At 56.1% G+C, this 9,827-nt stretch overlaps 1 pseudogene; it reads left to right on the top strand.

Annotated features, from left to right (window-relative positions):
* LOC106002719 overlaps window positions 1-9,375 on the top strand; it is a 10,581-nt pseudogene extending 1,206 nt beyond the window's left edge.
* Window positions 9,376-9,827: the final 452 nt, after the last annotated feature.

The following is a 9,827-nucleotide window of genomic DNA, read 5'->3' as shown; positions in this document are numbered from 1 at the left end:
TAGAGCTCAGTTCCCCGGATGTTCCACCAGGAAAACTGTATAGACATCTAGTGGATCTCAGGTCCCCGGATGTTGGAGTTCAATTCCCAGGATGTTAGGTCTCAGTTCCCTGGATGTTGAAGATCAGGTCCCCGGATGTGGGATGTTAGTGCCCCGGATATTGGAGATCAGGTCCTCGGATGTTAAATCTTAGTATACCCCAGATGTGGGAAATCAGGTTCCCGGATGTTAGATGTTAGTACCCCAGATGTTGGAGATCAGGCCCCCCGGATGTTGGAGATCAGATCCCTGGATGTTGGATCTTAGTGTCCCAGATGTGTTGCCCGGATGTAGGCCCTCAGGTCCCCGGATGTTGGGCCTTAGATCCCGGATGTAGGAGCCCAGTCCACAGATACAGGTCTTAGTACCCTGGATGTTGGACCTCAGGTCCCCAGATGTTGGATCTTAGTACCCCGGATGTGGGATCTCAGGTCCCCGGATGTTGGATCTTAGATCCCCGGATGTGGGATCTCAGGGCCCCGGATGTTGGAGTTCAGCTCCTGGGATGTTGGGCATTAGATCCCCAGATGTTAGACCCCAGGTCCCCGTATGTTCTTGGCTGTGACTCAGTTTCCCTCTCCCCCCACAGCACCCCGCACCTGGACGGCCTGGCCCGGGACGGCGTGCGGCTGACCCAGCACCTGGCGGCAGCGTCTGTCTGCAGCCCGAGCCGCGCCGCCTTCCTGACGGGACGCTACCCTGTGCGCCTGGGTTGGTATGGGGGGGTGGGACATCCGGGGAACGGAGGTGGTGGTGAGGGGAAGGCGAGGGCGGGACACCCGGGGATCTGAGAGCCAACATCCGGGGTACTAAGATCCAACATCCGTGGACCTGATATCCAACATCTGGGGATCTGAGACCCAACATCCGGGGATCTAAAGCCCAACATCCGGGGAACTGAGCACCAACATCCGGGGCACTGAGCTCTAACATCCAGGGACTTCATCTCTGACATCCGGGTTACTAAGATCCAACATCCGGGGACCTTATCTCTCACATCCATTGTACTAAGATCCAACATCCGGGGATCTGAGGCCTAACATTCTGGGAACTGAACTCCAACATCCGAGGACCTGACATCCACCATCCGGGGTACTAAGATCCAACATCCGGGAACCTGAGCCCCAACATCTGGGGAACTGAGCTCCAACATCTGGGGATCTGAGGGCCAACATACCCGAATCTGAGCTCCAATATCCGGGGTTGTAAGATCCAACATCCAGGGAACTGAGATACAACATCCGGGTAACTGAAGTCCAACATCTGGGGTCCTGATATCCACCATACAGGGCACTGAACTCCATCATCCGGGGACCTGAGGTCCAACATCCAGGGAACTGAGGATCAACATCTAGTGCACTGAGGTCCACCAGAGGGAGGGGAGGACTACTCTGAGGATCTCCGGTTCAAATTCCTGAGACTCTGGGACTTCCCCCCCTGAACCGCCAGGAAACCGGAAGTGACGCCATATTGGTTTCCCCGGGGGTTCCCAGGGCTGGGGTCCTTTCCACCCCGGGTGGGCAGGTCCCAGGCTATCCCAGACACAGCAGGCCTTCCCCCTGAAGGTGCTAGATGTCCCCTCCTGACCCGGGACGCCATCATCACTGACCTAGGGTCCTTCTCCTCTCTCTTGGAAGGTATGGTTACCACTGCCGCGGACCGGGTTCTGTCGGGACGACGGAGGATACCTAGGGGAGGAACCTGGAATAGGATGGGGAGATGGCAAACAGACAACTCACACACAAGAGGAGTGGATGCTGAGTGCTGAGTGCGATTTAATGCAGAGAATAGTAAACTTTTATAACAGAAGTCTTCATGAGAAAGGGCAAAAGGTTACACAATCTTGCTGCATGGCTTCATTTTTTGGTGGTCACCAGCTGATCGCCTGACAGGCACTTGTTTCCGGCTTATCTCTAAGGAATACAATGATTACGACGTTTGTCACCAATTAACCATTATCTGTCTTTACAGAGGTCTTAACTTTCCCAAATAGATCTTTCCTGTTTCTTCTTTAATAGTAAACCTCAAAGAGACCTGTATCTAGCAATTCTTTAGGTCTAACAATTCTCTTAGTAAATAGCAGGAAATAATTATCTCAGCAATTGCCATACATTCTTTCTGTTCTAGCCGTGCCTACAGCTTCTTGTACATCCCTTACAAACAATTCCTTCTGCTGAAGTGACTTTGTGAAACCCCCAATACTTTTATATTTACTTATAACTTGTCTACTAAACTCCATAAGAGGGGTCTCAGGGTAGCACTTAACTCTGGTGAGTTAGTCATATTTTTAGGACACTCATCAGATATTGGAGTCATCAACACTCTTCAGAAAGAGCTTTGTATAAGGAAAACGTTGACAATGAGAAAGTACAAAGAGCAGTAGAAGCAGTAAAAGATTAATAGGCACTCTTATGAGAAAGAAAGGCAGAAGCACATTTTTTCCAGGGGTTTTGCCAGCCTTTTCCCAGGAGTAGGCCTCTTAGAATCCCTATTCTCCGAGGTAGACTTCGGTGAAGTCCCAAAACTTGGAGATAGGTTTCTGTAAAGCCCCATTCTCTGAGGTAGACTTCGGTGAAGTCCCAAAACTCAGAGATAGGTCTCGAGGCCCCTATCATGGTCTGATAGATGGTTTCCCATGCTAAGCAGACTCTACTGGGGTCGGCGTGGCATACCACCAACCGGGCGCGCGTGCTGCAGTGGGCAGCCGTGTCAGGTGGGCTGCCCACCTCCGAGATCACCTTCGCCAAGATCCTGCAGGAGCAGGGATACGCCACCGGCCTCATAGGTAAGAGAGGTCATCCATCCACCCATCCACCCATCCCCCATCCATCCACCCATCCATCCATCCATCCACCCATCCATCCATCCATCCATCCATCCATCCACCCATCCACCCATCCATCCATCCATCCACCCATCCATCCATTCATCTATCCACCCATCCACCCATCCATCCATCCATTCACTCATCCATCCACCCATCCACCTATTCATCCATCCATCCATCCATCCACCCACCCATCCATCCATCCACTCATCCATCCATTCATCCATCCACCCACCCACCCATCCACCCATCCATCCATACACCCACCCACCCATCCATCCATCCATCCACCCACCCATCCATCCATCCATCCATCCACCCACCCATCCATCCACCCATCCATCTATACACCCACCCACCCATACACCCACCCATCCATCCATCCACCCACCCATCCATACACCCATACACCCACCCACCCATCCATCCACCCACCCACCCATCCATCCATGCACCCATCCATCCATCCATCCACCCACCCATCCATCCATCCATCCACCCACCCATCCATCCATCCATCCACCCATCCACCCATCCATCCATCCACTGTGCATCCATCCATCCACCCATCCATCCATCCACCCATTCCCCTATCCATCCATCCATCCATCTACCCACCCACCCATCCATCCATCCATCCATACACCCATCCATCCATCCATCCACCCACCCAACCATCCACCCACTCATCCATCCACCCATCCACCCATCCATCCACCCATCCACCCATCCATTCACTCATCCATCCATCTCTTCCCCTCCAGGCAAATGGCACCTGGGCCTCAACTGTGAGTCCCCCACTGACCACTGCCACCACCCCCTGAACCACGGGTTTGACTCCTTCTTCGGGGTCCCCTTCACCCTGATGGGGGACTGCCTGCAAGCGGATCCCTCAGAGAAGCGAGCGCGTCTGCAAGGGCCCCTGGATCTGGGGGCGCAGCTGCTGCTGCTTTCCCTGCTCTGCCTGGCCGCTGGGAAGCTCACGGGCCTGCTGGGCCTGCGCTGGGTGCCCTGGGTGCTGGGCCCCGGATGTGGGGCCTTGCTCCTGGCCTGCACCTCCCGCCTCCTGGGTGTCTTCATCGTCCATGCCGACTGCTTCCTGATGAGGGATCACCAGGTCGTCCAGCAGCCTCTGAGGTTCGAGGCCAGTGCGAGGCTCTTCTTGCGGGAGGCTGAGGCCTTCATCCACAGGTCAGCCTGGGATCGGGGAGGGGGACAGATGCCATCTACTAGATCTCTATAGTCAACTGGTAGACCTTAGATCCCCGGATGTTCCATCAATGGATCTCTATAGACATCTGGTAGATCTCAAATCCCTGAATGTTACATCTAGTACATCTCTATAGACATCTAGTAGACCTCAGGTTCCCAGATGTTCCATCAGTAGATCTGTAGAGACATCTGGTAGACCTCAGATCCCCGGATGTACATCCAGTAGATCTCTATAGACATCTGGTAGACCTCAGGTCCCCGGATGTTCCATCTAGTAGATCTGTAGAGACATCTGGTAGACCTCAGATCAGACCATGATCGATTATTGGTAGTATTGATCAGATCATGATCGATTATTGGTAATAACTGATCAGATGATGTTCAATTATTGGTAATAACTGATCAGCTCATGTTCAATTATTGGTATTATCGATCAGATGATGTTCGATTATTGGTATTATCGATCACATCACAATCGAATATTGGTATTATTGATCAGATCCTGTTTGATTATTAATATCTGATCAGCTCATGTTCTATTATTGGTCATATCGATCAGATGATGTTTGATTATTGGTAATAACTGATCAGATCTGTTCGATTATTGGTAATAACTGAACAGATCACGATCGATTATTGGTATTTTTTATCAGATCACTATTGATTATTGGTAATATCTGATCAGATCAGGATCGATTATCGATCATCTGATTGATTATTGGCAATACCTGATCAGGTCGGTTATTGGTGAGGTTATTGATGATGGGGGCGGGGTCTGACGTGGGTCCGCAGGCACCAGGCCCACCCCTTCCTCCTCCTCGTCTCCTTCCTCCACGTCCACGTCCCTCTGGTCACCTCACCTGCCTTCCGGGGCCGCAGCGCGCACGGCGCCTACGGCGACAACGTGGAGGAGCTCGACTGGATGGTGGGTGAGTGCGGGGGGGGGGAACTGAGGGACGGTGCGTGGGATGGGGGAAACTGAGGCACGGGGGTGGGGTGAGTGGGATGGGGAAACTGAGGCACTGGGACGGGGTGAGCGGGATGGGGAAACTGAGGCACGGGGGTGGGATGAGTGGGTTGGGGGAAACTGAGGCACGGAGATGGGGTGAGCGGGATGGGGGAAACTGAGGCATGGGAAGGTGGTCAATGGGTTGGGGTAAACTGAGGCATGGTGCATTTGGGTAAACTGAGGCACGGGGACGGGGTCAGTGTGTTGGCGATAAACTGAGGCACAGGGTTTGGGTAAACTGAGGCACGGTAAACTGAGGCACGGTGCATTTGGGTAAACTGAGGTATGGTGGATGTGGGTAAACTGAGGCCCGTGTATAGGGGTAAACTGAGGCACGGTGCATGTTGGGCAAACTGAGTCACTGGGTATTGGGATAAACTGAGGCACGGTGTATTTGGGTAAACTGAGTCACTGGGCATGTTGGATAAACTGAGGCATGGTGCATGTTGGGTAAACTGAGTCACTGGGCATGTTGGGTAAACTGAGGCATGGTGCATGTTGGGTAAACTGAGGCACGGGGACGAGGTGAGTGGGTTGAGTAAACTGAGGCACGGGGATGGGGGTAAACTGAGGCACGGGGACAGGATCAGCGGGTTGGGGTAAACTGAGGCATGGTGCATTTGGGTAAACTTAGGCACGGTGCACTTGGGTAAACTGAGGCCCAAATATAGGGGTAAACTGAGGCACGGTGCATGTTTAGGGTAAACTGAGGCACGGTGCACTTGGGTAAACTGAGGCAAAGTGCATTTGGGTAAACTGAGACACAGTGCATGTTGGGGGTAAACTGAGGCACGGTGCATGTTGGGGGTAAACAGGCCCGGTGAGCGTTGGGGGTAAACTGAGGCACGGTGCATGTTGGGGGTAAACGGAGGCACAGTGGACGCTGGGGGTAAACTGAGGCACGGACCCATTTCCCCCGCCCCCCCCCGCAGGGCGACTGCTGGCGGCGCTGGACGGCGCGGGGCTGGGGCGCCGCACCCTCGTCTACTTCACGTCGGACCACGGTGCCTCACTGGAGGCCCGGGCTGGGGGCGCCCGCCTCGGGGGTTCCAACGGCGTGCACCGAGGCGAGGGGGAAACTGAGGCAGGGTGGGCGGGGCCTCCCACGCGGCCCGACCCCGCCCCTTGACCTTTGCCCTTCGTCCCCCCCTTGCAGGTGGCAAAGGCATGGGCGGCTGGGAGGGCGGCATCCGGGTCCCTGGACTGGTGCGCTGGCCCGGGACGCTGCCCGCAGGGCGCCTGGTGCCTGAGCCCACCAGCCTTATGGACCTGTTCCCCACCGTGGTGCGCCTGGCCGGGGGTTGGGTTCCAGCGGACAGGTAGGAGTTCGCCGGCCTGGGTCCCCACGGGGTGGGGGGGAAGGGGGATCATCCGGGGCCTCGGGGATCCCGAGGGGGGGAGGCTGAGGCCTGCACATCCGGGTCTGTGGGGGCTCAGGAGCCTGCACATCCGGGTCTCTAAGACCCAAGACCCGGGGCTCAGGCCTTGACATCCAGGTCTCTGGGGGCTCAGAAGCCTTTACATCCGGGTAACTAAGGGCTCAGGCCTGCAAATCCGGGCCTCTGAGCACTCAGAAGCCTGAACATCTGGATCTCTGAGGACTCAGGCCTTCATATCCGAGTCTCTAAGGCATCAGGGCTGCACATCCAGGTCTCTGAGTACCTAGGCCCAGGTCTCAGGCCTGCACATCTGGGTCTCTGAGGGCTCAGAAGCCTGCACATCCGGGTCTCTGGGATCTCAGGCCTGCACATCCGGGTCTCTGGGGTCTCAGAAGCATGGACATCCGGGTCTCTGAGCGCTCAGAAGCTTGGATATCCGGGTCTCTGAGGCCTCAGGCCTGCACATCCAGGTCTCTAAGACCAGAGGCCTGGGTCTTAGACCTGCACATCTGGGTCTCTGAGGCTCAGAAACCTGGACATCCGGGTCTCTGGGATCTCTGGCCTGCACATCCGGGCCACTGAGCGCTCAGAAGCCTGCACATCCGGGTCTCTGAGTGTTCAGGAGCCTGGACATCCGGGTCTTGAAGGCCTCAGAAGCCTGCACATCCAGGTCTCTGAGGGCTCAGAAGTCTGCACATCCGGGTCTCTAAAGGCTCAAGCCTTGACATCCAGGTCTCTGGGATCTCTGGCCTGCACATCCGGGTCTCTGAGCGCTCAGAAGCCTGCACATCCGGGTCCCGCAGGGAGGTGGACGGCCGGGACCTGATGCCCGCGCTGCTGGGGACTGCGCAGGCCGCAGGCCACGACTTCCTGCTGCACTACTGCGAGGCCCGGCTGCACGCCGTGCGCTGGTTCGACCGCCCAAGTGAGTGCCTCGACCGCCGCCGGGTCCCTGGGCGGGGGAGGGGGCTGCATGCATGTGCGTGTGATGCAAGGCCTGGGGGTGGGAGACCCGGATGTGGGAATCCCCGGATGTGAGGACCTGGATGGAAGGCATGAGATGGGAATCCCCGGATGTAAGGTCCCGGATGTGAAGTCCCCGATGGGAATTCCCGGATGTGAGGCTCCAGATGTGAGGTACTGGATGAGAATTCCTGGATGTGAGGCCCCGGATGTGAGATCCCAGATGTGAGGCCTCGGATGGGAATCTCCGGATGAGAGGCCCCGGATGTGAGGACCCAGATGGGAATCCCTGGATGTGAGGTCCCAGATGAGAATCCCCGGATGTGAGGCCATGGATGTGAGTCCCCGGATGTGAGGTCCCACATGTGAATGCCCGGATGTGGGGCCCCGGATGTGAATCCCCGGATGTGAATCCCCAGATGTGAATTCCCGGATGTGAAGCCCCGGATGTAAGGTTCTGGATGTGAGGTCCCAGATGGGAATCCCCGGATGTGAATACCCAGATGTGAGGTCCTGGATGTGAATCCCCGGATGTAAGGTCTTGCATGTGAATGCCCGGATGTGAATCCCTGGATGTGATGTCCTGGATGTGAATTCCCGGATGGGAATCCCCGGATGTGAGGCCCGGATGTTACTTCTTTCTCCTCCCACCCCCCGCAGGCCGCACGGTGTGGAAGCTGCACTTCGCTACTCCGCGCTTCGACCCGCCGGGCTCGGGCGCCTGCCTCGGTTTCCCTGCCTGCGCCTGCTCCGGGCGGCGAATGACCGCCACCGGCGGCCACTGCTCTTTGACCTGACGGCGGACCCGGGGGAGACCCGCCCGCTGCAGGGCCCGATGGCGACGCGCAGGCGCGTAGAGGCCACGGTGGCCCGGATGCTGCGCACGCGCCGCCCCCGCGCGGCCCCGCCCCTCGCCCCTGCACACAACACCTGCAGCCCGCGCCTGCAGCCCTGCTGCGTGCCCGGACTGCTCTGCGCCTGCGACCGCCTGATCCCCGACCTCTCACCCAGACCCGACCCCCAACCCCCATCTGCCCGGGGCTACGGCAGATCGTGGCCTGCGCCTCTCACATCCGGGGACTCACATCCGGGTATTAAACATCCGGGTATACTCAAATACAGAGATTTCCACATCCAGGGATTCCCACATACTGACTCTCACATCCGGGGATTCCTATATCCGGGGATTCTCACATCCAGGGATTCTCACTTCTGGTGACACATCCGGGGATTCCCGGGGATGTATTTACACATCCGGGGAATCCCACATCCGGGGACTTTTACACCCGGGGATTCTCACAACCAGAGACTCTCACATCCGGGGACTTTTAAATCCGGGGATTCTCATATCCAGAGACTCTCACATCCGGGGATTCCTACATACAGACTCTCACATCCAGAGATTCTCACATCCAGGGATTCTCACATCAAAATTCTCACATCCAGAGATTCTCACATCCAGAGATTCCCACATCCGGGGATTCTCAGACCAGGGAATTCCCACATCTGGGGAAATCTCACATCCAGAGACTCTCACATCCGGGGATTCTCACATCCGGAAATTCTCACATCCAGAGATTCTCACATCCAGAGATTCTCACATCCAGAGATTCCCACATCCGGGGATTCTCACATCCGGGGATTCTCACATCCGGGGATTCCCACATCTAGAGATTCCTACATCCGGGGATTGTCACATCCAGGGACTTTTACATCCAGAGACTCTCACATGCTGGGATTCTCACATCTGGGGAACTCGTACATCCAGGGATTTTCACATTCAGAGAGTCTCACATCTGGGGATTCTCAGACCCAGGGATTCCCACATCTGGGGACTCTCACATCCTGAGCTTCTCATCCTGGACCTCCACCTTGGACCTCCCATCCCGGGCCTTTCCCCAGCCTCCCATCCGGGGCCCTCTCACATCCGGGCCTATGTCCTCTAACTTCTCACACAATAAAACCTCGTGAGCACCGCACTGCACGGCAGGGTCAGGGGTCACCAGGGTCAGAGGCCGGGCACTGGTCCTGCCTTCCATTTCAGGTCATTTCTGGTTGATGCTAGGATACAGGGCTGGTCCTGCCTTCCATTTCAGGTCACTTCTGGTCGTTGCTAGGTTATAGGACTACTCCCACCTTCCATTTCAGGTCATTTCCAGTCATTGCTAAGGTATAGGACTAGTCCCACTTTCCATTTCAGGCCACTTCTGGTCATTGCTAGGGTATAGGACTGGTCCCACCTTCCATTTCAGACCATTTCCGGTCATTGCTAGAATACAGGGCTAGTCCCACCTTCCATTTCAGGTCGTTTCCGGTGGTTGCTAGGGTATTGGACTAGTCCCGCCTTCCATTTCAGGCCCTTTCTGGTGGTTGCTAGGGTATTGGACTAGTCCCGCCT

The sequence above is a fragment of the Dipodomys ordii genome, unplaced genomic scaffold (genome assembly GCF_000151885.1).
Source record: "Dipodomys ordii isolate 6190 unplaced genomic scaffold, Dord_2.0 Scaffold1000000421, whole genome shotgun sequence".
Classification (NCBI taxonomy): Eukaryota; Metazoa; Chordata; class Mammalia; order Rodentia; family Heteromyidae; genus Dipodomys; species Dipodomys ordii.
Note: the sequence above shows the minus strand (reverse complement) of the source record. Positions and strands in the feature narration are given on the sequence as shown.